The sequence below is a fragment of the Schistocerca serialis genome, chromosome 1 (genome assembly GCF_023864345.2).
Source record: "Schistocerca serialis cubense isolate TAMUIC-IGC-003099 chromosome 1, iqSchSeri2.2, whole genome shotgun sequence".
Taxonomy (NCBI): Eukaryota; Metazoa; Arthropoda; class Insecta; order Orthoptera; family Acrididae; genus Schistocerca; species Schistocerca serialis.
In genome coordinates this window covers 271,160,205-271,175,527 of record NC_064638.1, presented here as the reverse complement: position 1 = coordinate 271,175,527, position 15,323 = coordinate 271,160,205, and the positions used below count along the sequence as shown (strand labels likewise).

Genomic DNA, 15,323 nt, shown 5'->3' with positions numbered 1-15,323 from the left:
AACTAACTCGCTTCAAGGTTAGGAAAAGACTGAAACAACTCACTAACGGTTGCCAACAATAACATCTCTGTAACGGACTGGCCTGCATAGAATCCTGACCTGATTCCTACAGATCACTATTAGGTGTCACTGACAGACATCGATACCTGTCCTCAGTGAAGCACTCCGCGAAGAAAGGGCTGCCATTCCCCAAGAAACCTTCCAGCACCTGATTCAACGTATGCTTGCGAGTGTGCAAACTGTCCTCAAGGCTAAGGGTGGGGCTACACCATATTGAATTCCAGTACTACCGATGGAGGGTGCCACGAGTCATTTTCAGCCATGTGTCCGGACACTTTTGATCACATACTGTACGTCGTGTGCTCACGAGTTGTATCACCTCAAAACTTGTTCATTTACAGTCCGAACAATAAAACTACAAATATAGTGTATAAGCATGTGTTGTGAAAAAATGAAAATATTATATGTATATACAATAAAATTAAATTTCTTATTAAATTAAGTAACTTTTGATACTGACCCGTTTTATTTACATCATAATATTTTATCTCATTCTTTGATTAATTAATTTAATAAACACTGTATTCAAAAATGGTTCAAATGGCTCGGAGCACTATGGGACTTAACATCTGAGGTCATCAGTCCCCTAGACTTAGAACTACTTAAACCTAACTAACCTAAGGACATCACACACATCCATGCCCGAAGCAGGATCCGAACCTGCAACCGTAGCGGCCGCGCGGTTCCAGACTGAAGCGCCTAGAACAGCTCGGCTACACCGGGCGGCAACACTGTATTCATCCTACGTTTAATGGACTATACGTTTGAGTGTATCTGATAGGGAGAATGGTCCTCACGGCATCAATGGTGCAATATATTCTGACCCAGGCAACGCCGGGTATTGCAGCTAGTTTATATGTAAAATGGTTAATTATAAAGAATTCATAGAGCAGCTTCCTTACACTAGGCCGGTTCACTTTACAGCCCTACAGAGCAGCTAGTTTCGGCCTTTGCTCCGGGGAGCATGAGCGTTGGGGGCGAGAGCGAACACTGCTTTGGAGGCGTGTGTCAGCGGCTGCGTCATTTGGCGCGAGTGCTCCCAGGCTCGTTCTATCGGCTATAGCGGTGTCGTAAATTAAACTCAGCAGCTGTAGTTTAATTTGTAACCAGTAATACCCCCATCTCTAGTTCTTTGAAGATCGAACACCCATGTATAAAACAGCTTCGAATCTCTCGGTACTTTAGGAATCAGTTAATTAGTTAAATACACGGTGTTCGCACTCGAAAGGTGCCCCATACACTTGTAGCAAATCTGCTGAAATCACAGTGAAATCTGTGACGCTTGACGTTGCAACACTGCACTCTGCAACAATGACGCAAAAGTGTGTTTCCGCGCGTCGCTGTGGCTTGGCGCTCACTTGTCAGTGTAAGTGTTTAGTGACAATGTATCGCTATTCTTTCGAAGAGCGCGTGTTTTTTTGTGGAACAATATTGGATTACTCGTTCCATTAAGACACGTCAGCAAATTTATTGAACTGCTTGGTGACCAGCATTTCCGTCTAAATACTGCATACGAAAATTAGTGAACAAGATGGGAAGCACTGTAAAGGTGTTGGATCTTCACAGCGGCGAACGGCCGTCATTATCGGAAGAAAAAGTGACTGACGAGAAGCGATTGTTGGCCTCTACTGCAAAGTCTGTTCGACGGTTATCTCAGGAATGTGGGATGTCATGAAGCACTTGTCACGGAGTTGCGAAGAAAAATCGACATGTATCCATACAAAAAAATGATTCAAATGGCTCGGAGCACTATGGGACTTAACATCTGAGGTCATCAGTCTCCTAGAACTTAGAACAACTTAAACCTAACTAACCTAAGGACATCACACACATCCATGCCCGAGGCAGGATTCAAATCTGCGACCGTAGCGGTCGCGCGGTTCCAGACTGAAGAGCCTAGAACCGCTCGGCCACTCGGGCCGGCTGTATCCATACAGGTTGGTGGGGGTTGGGTTGTTTTGGGGAAGGAGACAAGAGAGCGAGGTCATCGGTCTCATCGGATTGGGGAGGGACGGGGAAGGAAGTCGGCCGTGCCCTTTCAGAGGAACCATCCCGGCATTGGCCTGGAGTGATTAAGGGAAATCACGGAAAACCTAAATCAGGATGACCGGACGCGGGATTGAACCGTCGTCCATACAGGTTCAGTTGCTCAGGTAAATGAAAAAGACAAACGCATTATACGGGGAGTTCAAAAAGTCTCTCCGCAGTGCCGTATGATTGTAAGCCGCGCGTGCCGAATGCCGCAGTGTATATACCGAAATGAAACTCAGTGAAACACTACTGATTAATTTATTGAATATTCATTTTTACTGAGATAAACGAAACAGTGGAATGTTGGGAGAGTCCACTTGAAAGTAACCCAGGCTGGCGAACAATCATACGGCACGCGCAGCTAACAATCATAACGGCATTGTGGAGAGACTTTTTGAACATTCCGTTTTTCGCCGTTGGTTTCAGAATTTTTTGCTCAGAGCCCAGGAATATTGCAGTACACATGGTTCAGTGATGGGCAGACATGATTCCACCTTTCCGGCTATGTAAATTCTCAGAATACACGTTTGAGGTGTAATGTAAATCCACATGCTGGAGTCGAGCAAAATGCATTTATAAAAGAGTGGCGCGTTCTGTGCAATATCACAGCGTCGCATCATCGGACCAACTTTTTTCGAATCTAGTGCAGTTTACATCAAAATGTTTCGGGAATTGTGAACCAGTTCGACGATAAAGAACTTACCCTGCGTTGGCACCAACAGGATGGCGCCACACGCCACATGTCTTGAGTGACCGTGGCTGAGGTCGAATCATTTTTCCCCGGCAGAGTGATTTCGAAAGGACTGTGGCCCCCCAAGGTCACTCTGTTTAACACCACTCGACTTTTTCCTCTGGTATGGCCTAAAAGGCAACGTGTACAAGAACAAACCACACAACTTGGAACATTCACGAGAGAACGTCGTCCGTGAAATACAAGCAGTGACAGCAGAGATTCTGGGCAACATTCGAGAATCTGCAGCACCGTGTTAACTAATCGAGGGCAGTTACTTCCAGCACCTTTTGTGATTCGTCTTTATTTTCCCATGAGCAAGGTACGATATACACTCCTGGAAATTGAAATAAGAACACCGTGAATTCATTGTCCCAGGAAGGGGAAACTTTATTGACACATTCCTGGGGTCAGATACATCACATGATCACACTGACAGAACCACAGGCACATAGACACAGGCAACAGAGCATGCACAATGTCGGCACTAGTACAGTGTATATCCACCTTTCGCAGCAATGCAGGCTGCTATTCTCCCATGGAGACGATCGTAGAGATGCTGGATGTAGTCCTGTGGAACGGCTTGCCATGCCATTTCCACCTGGCGCCTCAGTTGGACCAGCGTTCGTGCTGGACGTGCAGACCGCGTGAGACGACGCTTCATCCAGTCCCAAACATGCTCAATGGGGGACGGATCCGGAGATCTTGCTGGCCAGGGTAGTTGACTTACACCTTCTAGAGCACGTTGGGTGGCACGGGATACATGCGGACGTGCATTGTCCTGTTGGAACAGCAAGTTCCCTTGCCGGTCTAGGAATGGTAGAACGATGGGTTCGATGACGGTTTGGATGTACCGTGCACTATTCAGTGTCCCCTCGACGATCACCGGTGGCGTACGGCCAGTGTAGGAGATCGCTCCCCACACCATGATGCCGGGTGTTGGCCCTGTGTGCCTCGGTCGTATGCAGTCCTGATTGTGGCGCTCACCTGCACGGCGCCAAACACGCATACGACCATCATTGGCACCAAGGCAGAAGCGACTCTCATCGCTGAAGACGACACGTCTCCATTCGTCCCTCCATTCACGCCTGTCGCGACACCACTGGAGGCGGGCTGCACGATGTTGGGGCGTGAGCGGAAGACGGCCTAACGGTGTGCGGGACCGTAGCCCAGCTTCATGGAGACGGTTGCGAATGGTCCTCGCCGATACCCCAGGAGCAACAGTGTCCCTAATTTGCTGGGAAGTGGCGGTGCGGTCCCCTACGGCGCTGCGTAGGATCCTACGGTCTTGGCGTGCATCCGTGCGTCGCTGCGGTCCGGTCCCAGGTCGACGGGCACGTGCACCTTCCGCCGACCACTGGCGACAACATCGATGTACTGTGGAGACCTCACGCCCCACGTGTTGAGCAATTCGGCGGTACGTCCACCCGGCCTCCCGCATGCCCACTATACGCCCTCGCTCAAAGTCCGTCAACTGCACATACGGTTCACGTCCACGCTGTCGCGGCATGCTACCAGTGTTAAAGACTGCGATGGAGCTCCGTATGCCACGGCAAACTGGCTGACACTGACGGCGGCGGTGCACAAATGCTGCGCAGCTAGCGCCATTCGACGGCCAACACTGCGGTTCCTGGTGTGTCCGCTGTGCCGTGCGTGTGATCATTGCTTGTACAGCCCTCTCGCAGTGTCCGGAGCAAGTATGGTGGGTCTGACACACCGTTGTCAATGTGTTCTTTTTTCCATTTCCAGGAGTGTATTCAGTTAATTTTATTTCCTGATTTTTATGCGAATCCTTTAAGTGTAATTTAGGCAAATGTTTGTTTGTGGGGCCTCTATCGAGTGCGACAACATCTATTTGACGTTAACGGCATAAAACCTTTACGGTTGAAGACGCATAACACTAATTATCTTGCTGTTACTAGTCCCAGATTATTCACCAGTAAACTAATTAGAAAGTCAAAACAAAACGCAAGATTTGAAATTAGGTTTCAAATTCGTTGTAAGTCGGTAAGTCCTCTCATAATAAAATACAGTATGAGTATAGTTTGGGTAATTAGAGTTACGTTTTAAGAAAGGCTAGTTTTTCATACGTCTCCGTGTTTATGACGTGCTGCCACGTATCCCAAACTGTGTCGTACAGTGATGTAATTTTGCTGGTACGTTCAGCGGTGTACGTGGATACTGTCTACGAAATGTTATGCGAATAGCATTAGTAGTAAAGAAGCAATAAATTGAAACGTCATGCCTGATGCTGCACTTTTACTGCATGAACAGCAAAAATGTCATAAGCGATAAACTTTTTTCCTTTTGGCCGAGCGATTCTAAGCGCTACAGTCTGGAACCGCGTGACTGCTACGGTCACAGGTTCGAATCCTGCCTCTGGCATGGATGTGTGTGATGTCTTTAAGTTAGTTAGGTTTAAGTAGTTCTAAGTTCTAGGGGACTTGTGATCTAAGATGTTAAATCCCATAGTGCTCAGATCCATTTTTTTCCTGTAGTCGTTTTATCGGAGTTGTCAGCAAGGAAGAATTTTGTAAAGGTTTGAAATTATTTGTAAAGTCTGTTGGAAATCGCTAAGTAAGCTCGTTCTCAAAGACCGTTTGACTGTAGTATGGATAATTTGGGCACAGTGAGTCACACTGCTTCATGACATGTAGCCTGCCTTGGTGGCCGAGCGGTTCTGGGCGCTACAATCTGGAACCGTTCGACCGCTACGGTCGCAGGTTCGAATCCTGCCTCGGGCATGGATGTGTGTGATGTCCTTAGGTTAGTTAGGTTTAAGTTGTTCTAAGTTCTAGGGGACTGATGACCTCAGAAGTTAAGTCCCATAGTGCTCAGAGCCATTTGAACCTTTTTTTTCATTACATGTGAACAGTTTCTAACTTTAATGCGTAGATTGTGCCACTATTTTAAATTTTTAAATTAGATCAATAATTTTATGAAATCGTGTTACCCCTGGACGCCGTTAGAGAGGCAAACTGCAATTGACTGGGTGATTTCCGCGTCTTGTAGGCAGGCGCTTCAGTGCATAGGGTCAGAGCGATAGGAAAGCGTGGAGGGAATGAGGTTTGCATGAGCGCGGCGGAGCGCACAGACCCAAGTTCGCATTGCCAGACCGTGTTGCTATGAACAACAATCAGGTTCATTTCACCACGGTAGAGCTCCTGTATAACAGGCTGAATCGTCCTTCCCCATCTCTGAGGATTCAGCGGTGTTTACCTTGTGGTTGGTTAACCTATTCAAGTACCTTTTTCCAGTATTTCTTATAAAATATATGATATTGCACCTAAGACGTGAACCAAACATTAATTAGTGTTTATAGAAAAATTTAGACTGCCCTTTTCATAAAATAGAAAAATTGAAATCAAATAATACACGGATATAGGAACGTATGCTCGGAACGTAGATGAAAGTTTGTAAATATTAAATGTAGTGAATCAACAACTCGGTACCAATGTCTTCGATATAGATGTTAGGCAGTAACAACCTGCAGCTATTTATTAGTTCTGCCTGCATGTAGCCACTTGTAAAAGTGGTGTTTATTTGTTATTGAGAAGTGGGTATAACAATGCCGCATTTTTATTATAGAGAGTTGGGGGAAAGCATAGTTTCATCTTACAATAAAACGAATTTTTATCAATAGTTTCATTTATCATTTAATCAGTATTCATTTTATGTACTTCATGATAGGTTTGTTGCTTGTTGAGTTGTGGAAGAACTTCATTCTTTGAACGTTACTTTACTTGTGAAGGTTCCTTCACAATGACCAATCCGCAATGAAAATATCTAAATTATCACTCGTTCCATCATGCCTGTATAAGAAATGGGGATAAGTATTATTCACTGGTGTATGTATGTTTATAAATCGAAAAAATTTGAGACCACCTGCATCAGTACAGTTTTCGACTAGGAACAAACGCAATTGCATACAACTGGTTTCGTGTTTTTATTAACATTTATTTACAGTACACAGTCGAGCATCGGGTGGTTCCCAGTTGTCTCTCCGGCAGTCTAAGGCCCGTCTTTTTCATCATTCAGGGTCAAGAGGTAATCTGAACGTGCGAGAGCTATTTTTGCTGTAGTTAGTGCAGTTCACAGCTGAGCAGCCACCCATGTTTACGACAAATTCTTCAACTCATTTGATTACAAATCCCCACTCGCATGTAAACAAGTGTGAATATAGTATGCCTTGAGGAAAACAGCATTTTCGTGTATTCAGGCCATTAGAACTCCATAATAAATTTGAAACATCAGTCTTTTTACTTGCGTTTAAAAATTTTCCCATGCTGACAGAAAAATAAATCACAGCAAACAAAGAGGAATAAAAATGATAAGCATTCGGCAAAACTAAGTCTTCGAACTGTTGCTGGGTAAAAACAAATTAGTCACGACTGCCAGCTGCCACGCTGCCATAGCAACACCACCGTCTCGCCAGCTCGCTAGATGTCATACTAGCACACACGCCGTTCCTTTACTTAGAAATAAAAAAGTCAAATTATTTTTCTGAAACCACCGCGACGCGCCTACGGCAAGGCCGCGACGTCCCTGGGGGCGGCGACGCACGCTTTGAAAATCTCTGGTCTACGGGACAAACATATGGCACCCCGGCACGAAAAGTGACAAATGAAAAAAAGGGTAATTTTTAGTTTAGTACTACAAAAGACGTTTGAACTGCCTGAACATGCAGGAAAAATATAATGGAGTTTACTGCCAACAGTGCTTACTTGAAATTTAAAGGAAGATAATGCTGTATCAATATAAGTTTTATAAAATTTACTAGCTGACGAACCCTTCCCGGGCATTCATTTTGCCAATTTCCCATAAGAAACGAAAAACAAAAATACTGGCAAGTGTGAGGAGGACTCGAGCACTGGGGGTCCTGTGCAAACTTAATTATTCATGTATAGTTCATCCACCCTGAGAATGTAGAATCTCGACGATTTTCGCCTGTTTTCGATAAAGAGAATGGCAAGACGGTATCAAAATCTCTACGGTAGTTCCTCAGGCTAGCCTGGACGTACAAAAAGAAGTAAGCAGGAAACTCTAGTTCTTACCGTGTATGTAGTCACAGAAGATTTAATAAAATATTTTTTTTTACTTACTAAACCATGACTATATCTTACATTTTATATTTGCATGCAGTAATGTTTGCCCGTATGATTTAGATGGATGATGATTGCAGTGAATGTTCTAATGGCAAAAATATATTTTTTATGTGGCATAATTACAATTTTGCAATTTTGAGATTTTTACTTGTGCTGTGAGAACTTGCTTCTTGTCATATTTCATGATTCTTTGTCAACGGGAAGCACATACAGGTTTTGATGAGAGACCGTCAAAACATGTGACGTAAATGGTCATATCTTTTGATTACACTGTCTTGGAAGTTTAAAATTTTTACACCGCCAAGGGACCGTAGACTTTAGAATGTGATATGAATTTGAGCTTGATACGTCGATATGTTTAAGAGGAAAAGGAGCTTGACAGACAGAGGGGTGAAAAATGACAAAAAATATTTGAATGTTATATAATTACAAACTAATTTTTTTCCGTTTTTTCCTTTACTTGTTCAGTGAAACCTTGCTTCTTGCCAAATTTCGTTATTCTAGGTCAACGGGAAGTAGTCTACAGGTTTAGAGTATCGAAGTACGTAACACAAATGACCGTGTGTTTTGACTGAATTGACTTGGAAGCTTAAAATTTTTACACTGACAAAGGGGGCATATACCTTAATGTATGACATAAAGTTGAACTTGGTAGTCTACCATTTCGGGAGAAAAAGATTTCTTAACACTCTTGACAGACAGACGGACCACAAAGCGAGCTTACATGGGGTTCTGTTTATACAGATTGAGGCACGGAACTCTAAAAATGAACTGTATAGTAGTGAAGAAAAAATAATTTCCATACATTCGCGAAAGCACCTCTCAAATTATGAAACAGTCGTACACAGAAATACGCGTAATGCACAAATGTAAAAGTTTAGCTTCCTCGCGTGTCTACGCGATTTTGTAGACGTCTCTATGGCAACGTCTTTTTTATACAGTTTGCTATTATTTTCACCTACAGCCGCTTGCACTTCGCATTTGAGAACTGTCAGAAGCATTGAAGGTGTGTAAAGAATACATATATCAAAACTTCATGCATGATGCGACATTTTTCACTTATCTCAGGGTTCATGACGTGGTATCTCCAAAACTACGTGTCGTATAACGATATAATTTCGTAAAAATCAAACAATGAAAAATGCAGGATAGAATGTAACAATATTATGAAAAGGAAAGTTGGTTCAAATGTGTGTGAAATCTGATGGGACTTAACTGCCAAGGTCATCAGTCCGTAAGCTTACACATTTTTAACCTAAATTATCCTACGGACAAACACACACCCATGCGCGAAGGAGGACTCGAACCTCCGCCGGGACCAGCCGCACAGAGGAAAGTTGATACCATACAGCGTAGATGCTGAGTCTTAAATAGGCACAACAAAAAGACTGTCACAACACAATCTTTCGACCAATAAGGCCTTTGTCGAAAACAGGCGACGCGCGTCCACACACACACACACACACACACACACACACACACACACACACACACACACACACACACACATGACTGGCAGTTTTGGCCGAAAATTTACATTGTGACAGTCTTTTTGTTGTGCCTATCTGCGACTCAGCATTTCCGCTATATGATAAGTAGCAACTTTCCTTTTCATAATATTGACATAATTTTGTAGAAACATTCAGCAGCGTATGTGGATACTGTCTATGTGGATACTGTCTCCAAAACGTGTTGTGAATAGAGTTAGTAAGAAATTTATACGTCACACACAACGCGGCAGTTTTTCAAGCAGCTTAGTCTTTGTGATGCCTCCTGAACTGCGTTTGGTACCATGATATAATTTTGTAGGTGAATTTAACGGCACTAATTTTGTAGGTGAATTTAACGGCACATATAGAAACGGTCTGCGAAATTTATTGTCGATAGTGTTGGCAACACAGAAATAACAAATTTAGACGTCATGCATGATGCGGCGGTTTTTCACGCATAGGTTGTTTATTAAAGATTGGTGTCTTGCAACAACTACAGAGGTATCTCTTTAATCAGCGTTGTGGGTAAAATCTTATCAGGTTTTGTTGAAAGGAAAGTGCGAAGTATTAGTTGAGGGCAAATTGGATGAAAATCAGTGTGGCCTCTTAGAGGTTGTCAGGACCAGATCTTTAGCTTACGGCAAATAATGGAGAAGTGTTACGAGTGGAACAGGCAATTGTATCTATGCTTTATAGATCTAGAAAAGGCATATGACCGGGTTCCTAGGAGGAAGTTATTGTCTGTTCTACGAGATTATGGAATAGGAGGCAAACTTTTGCAAGCAATTAAAGGTCTTTACATAGATAGTCAGACAGCAGTTAGAGTTGACGGTAAATTGAGTTCATGGTTCAGAGTAGTTTCAGGGGTAAGACAAGGCTGCAACCTGTCTCCACTGTTGTTCATATTATTTATGGATCATATGTTGAAAACAATAGACTGGCTGGGTGAGATTAAGATATGTGAAGATATTGTTCAAATATCTTAATCTCACCCAGCCAGTCTATTGTTTTCAACATATGATCCATAAATAATATGAACAACAGTGGAGACAGGTTGCAGCCTTGTCTTACCCCTGAAACTACTCTGAACCAGCCTCGCATATGCGGATGACTTAGTTGTGATGGCAGATTCGATTGAAAGTTTGCAAAGTAATATTTCAGAGCTAGATCAGAAATGTAAGGACTTTGATATGAAGATTAGCATCTCCAAAGCGAAAGTAATGTCAGTGGGAAAGAAATATAAACGGACTGAGTGCCAAATAGGAGGAACAAAGTTAGAACAGGTGGACGGTTTCAAGTACTTAGGATGCATATTCTCACGGGATGGCAACATAGTGAAAGAACTGTAAGCGAGGTGTAGCAAAGCTAATGCAGTGAGCGCTCAGCTACGATCTACTCTCTTTTGCAAGAAGGAAGTCAGTACCAATACTAAGTTATCTGTGCACCGTTCAATCTTTCGACCAACTTTGTTGTATGGGAGCGAAAGCTGGGTGGATTCAGGTTACCGTATCAATAAGGTTGAGGTTACGGATATGAAAGTAGCTAGGATGATTGCAGGTACTAGTAGATGGGAACAATGGCAGGAGGGTGTGCACAATGAGGAAATCAAAGAAAAACTGGGAATGAACTCTATAGATGTAGCAGTCAGGGCGAACAGGCTTAGATGGTGGGGGTCATGTTACACGCATGGGAGAAGCAAGGTTACCCTAGAGACTCATGGGTTCAGCAGTAGAGGGTAGGAGGAGTCGGGGCAGACCAAGGAGAAGGTGCCTGGATTCGGTTAAGAATGATTTTGAAGTAATAGGCTTAACATCAGAAGAGGCACCAATGTTAGCACTGAATAGGGAATCATGGAGGAATTTTATAAGGGGGACTATGCTCCAGACTGAACGCTGAAAGGCATAATCAGTCTCAAATGATGATGATGATGATGATGATGGTTGTTTATTACGTCCTAAACTATGAAAAGGTTAAGTTGTTCCAGTCCCAATAGTGATTATTGCCTGCAAGTGAGGGATATGTACCAAATTTGGTTGAAATGCGTTCAGTGGTTTAGGAGGGGATGTGGAACAGACACACACTTTATTGTGATATTTATGGATTCTTTAAGTCATGAACTCTCAAGTATTGCATTTTTGAATTGTGTCCGATATGGTTCGGGGTTTAGGGAAGCACGACAGTCTTCTACAGGATTTCGACCGTTTTATTCTACCTCGCACTGGTGAAGGATAAAACACAGGCGTCACGCGTGTTTATACGACGCCTTCGCGGCCGCAGACGGATGCATTTCTTTGCTCACACGCGTCTGAGGGGCAGAGGCTGGCTGCAGCGCAGACACCGCGGACACAGTTCGGGACCCGCACCCCTCCCCGTAATTGGATGGCATTCCGCGCGATCTTTTGGGTGGCCGTCGGGAAGAAGCGAAGGGGACTTCCGCCCCCGCCCCCACCCCCGCCCAGAAATTGAGCGGCGTGCCGGGCTCTCCCTCCCCCTAATGAGAGCGGCCGCTGCCGCGCTCTGCTCGGCTAAACATTGCTCCCACCCCTCCCCCTTTGCTTGAGGAATGGGGGTTTTCCTTACACTCGTTTCAGGGCAAGAGATCTTCATTCCCCTCTGAGATTTAAGTACTCATTAGTTTTTTTTCCCCGAGTACTCTGGGCAAATGAAAAGCACCGCCGCCAACGTATTCGCCTTAAAGATGAAAGGTCAGAGGGAGTTCGGCGATTTAGGTTTAAAACAAGGGCACGGAATCACGTTTGTTTTTAAGTTAATGTACTGTAAATACCTTTAGTCACCCTCTTGGCGCGGAGTCTGATAACTTTGGTTTACCCTCACTTGTCTGCAACCCGTGCGTCCTTTGTTCCTCACTGTTTAAACTGACCTGTCTTATTATTGGAGCCAAGAGCAGTCTACTTGCGCGTTGTGAAAAGGAAAAAAAGTAGGGCTTTCTGTGTCTATATACATATAGCTCGATAAAAATAACAAGGCGATTCAAAAAATGTTCAAATGCGTGTGAAATCTTATGGGACTTGACTGCTAAGGTCGTCAGTCCCTAAGCTTACACACTACTTCAACTAATCCTAAGGACAAACACACACACACACCCATGCCCGAGGGAGGACTCGAACCTCAGCCGGGATAAGAAGGTGATTGACAGTCGAGCAAAGATGGAGGCCTTTTCGGCAGTTCGCCTCGGCCAGCGCGCACAATATGGGTACGACAGCAGAAGTAGTGTGCACTTTAGTTCTGAATAGTTAATACGCTACCCGTCAACGAGCAGCACTAGGTTTATTTAGGGGCACAGTAATAGCCTTGCCAATTTCCTGTACTTTCACAACTATAGTCCGAGTAAAATTACTGTTGACACTTCACCTGTTGGAGTTTGTTTCCACTAATCAGAACCCTAAACGTCACGCCCGAACCGTTCACCGTTGCCACAGCCATGAGAAGCACAGCCGTCAACGTATTCGCCTAAAGATGAAAGGCCAGAAGGAGTTCAGCCGGCCGAAGTGGCCGAGCGGTTCTAGGCGCTTCAGTCCGGAACAGCGCGACTGCTACGGTCGCAGGTTCGAAACCTGCCTCGGGCATGGATATGTGTGATGTCCTTAGGTTAGTTAGATTGAAGTATTTCTAAGTTCTCGGGGACTGATGACCTCAGATGTTAAGTCCCATAGTGCTCAGAGCCATTTGAACCATTTTTTTTTTCAGAGGGAGTTCGGCGATTTAGGTTTGAAGCAAGGGCACGGAATCATGTTTGTTTTTAAATTAATGTACTGTAAATACCTTTAGTCACCCTCCTGTTCACTTCCAGTTCCTTGTCCGGCTTTCTTTCTTGATGTGTTTGGATCCTCATTCATGGGTCGGGCACTTTTATTTCGTATTTCATCACACGTGATAACTACACCAAACACAGACACACACACACACACACACACACACACACACACACACACATACACACAAACGATGGTAATGAAACACACTTGTGCCATACGCTGCACTAACAAAACAGTACTGGATACTAACGCACAGCAAGCGATTAAGAGTCACATATACAGATACCATAATCACAGAGATCGGCTTACATTAGACAAGCTTGGCACGACATTGCGTGAAGCCGAATTTCTGAAGGCTGCAATTCATCGTCCCGACTCGAACACCCTAGTCATAAAGATAACTACTTTACGCACTGTTGTGGCACACCGCAATGGCTAACTTATTAACCTGACGTGTAAGATCGAATTTTGTCAAATGTAGCAATTTTTTTAATTTCTAAATCTAATCAAAATAGTCTGATTATTATTTTTACTCATTTAATTGACTGAAGTGCAATTTTTTTAATTTCTAATTCTTTGTCACGTCTTTTTCATTATTGAGGACAATATTATGGAAATGGAAGAGGACGTAGATGAAGATGAAATGGGAGATATGATACTGCGTGAAGAGTTTGACAGAGCAATGAAAGACCTGAGTCGAAACAAGGCCCCCGGAGTAGACAACATTCCATTGGAACTACTGACGGTCTTGGGAGAGCCAGTCCTGACGAAACTCTACCATCTGGTGAGCAAGATGTATGAAACAGGCGAAATACCCTCAGACTTCAAGAAGAATATAATAATTCCAATCCCAAAGAAAGCAGGTGTTGACAGATGTGAAAATTACCGAACTATCAGTTTAATAAGTCACAGCTGCAAAATACTAACTCGAATTCTTTACAGATGAATGGCAAAACTGGTAGAAGCCGACCTCGGGGAAGATCAGTTTGGATTCCGTAGAAACACTGGAACACGTGAGGCAATACTCACCTTACGACTAATCTTAGAAGAAAGATTAAGGAAAGGCAAACATACGTTGCTAGCATTTGTAGACTTGGAGAAAGCTTTTGACAATGTTGACTGGAATACTCTCTTTCAAATTCTAAAGGTGGCAGGGGTAAAATACAGGGAGCGAAAGGCTATTTACAATTTGTACAGAAAACAGATGGCAGTTATAAGAGTCGAGGGACATGAAAGGGAAGCAGTGGTTGGGAAGGGAGTAAGACAGGGTTGTAGCCTCTCCCCGATGTTGTTCAATCTGTATATTGAGCAAGCAGTAAAGGAAACAAAAGAAAAATTCGGAGTAGGTATTAAAATTCATGGAGAATAAATAAAAACTTTGAGGTTCGCCGATGACATTGTAATCCTGTCAGAGACAGCAAAGGACTTGGAAGAGCAGTTGAATGGAATGGAGAGTGTCTTGAAAGGAGGATATAAGTTGAACATCAACAAAAGCAAAACAAGGATAATGGAATGTAATCTAATTAAGTCGGGTGATGCTGAGGGAATTAGATTAGGAAATGAGACACTTAAAGTAGTAAAGGAGTTTAGCTATTTGGGGAGCAAAATAACTGATGATGGACGAAGTAGAGAGGATATAAAATGTAGACTGGCAATGGCAAGGAAAGCGTTTCTGAAGAAGAGAAATTTGTTATCATCGAGTATAGATTTAAGTGTCAGGAAGTCATATCTGAAAGTATTTGTATGGAGTGTAGCCATGTATGGAAGTGAAACATGGACGATAACTAGTTTGGACAAGAAGAGAATAGAAGCTTTCGAAATGTGGTGCTACAGAAGAATGCTGAAGATTAGATGGGTAGATCACATAACTAATGAGGAAGTATTGAATAGGATTGGGGAGAAGAGGAGTTTGTGGCACAACTTGACTAGAAGAAGGGATCGGTTGGTAGGACATGTTCTGAGGCATCAAGGGATCACCAATTTAGTACTGGAGGGCAGCGTGGAGGGTAAAAATCGTAGAGGGAGACCAAGAGATGAATACACTAAGCAGATTCAAAAGGATGTAGGTTGCAGTAGGTACTGGGAGATGAAAAAGCTTGCACAGGATAGAGTAGCATGGAGAGCTGCATCA

At 43.6% G+C, this 15,323-nt stretch overlaps 1 protein-coding gene across 1 annotated transcript in view; it reads right to left on the bottom strand.

Moving 5' to 3' along the window:
• LOC126465293 (zinc finger protein 541-like) overlaps positions 1-15,323 on the bottom strand; it is a 677,038-nt gene that overhangs the window by 376,698 nt on the left and 285,017 nt on the right. The window lies entirely within an intron of this gene.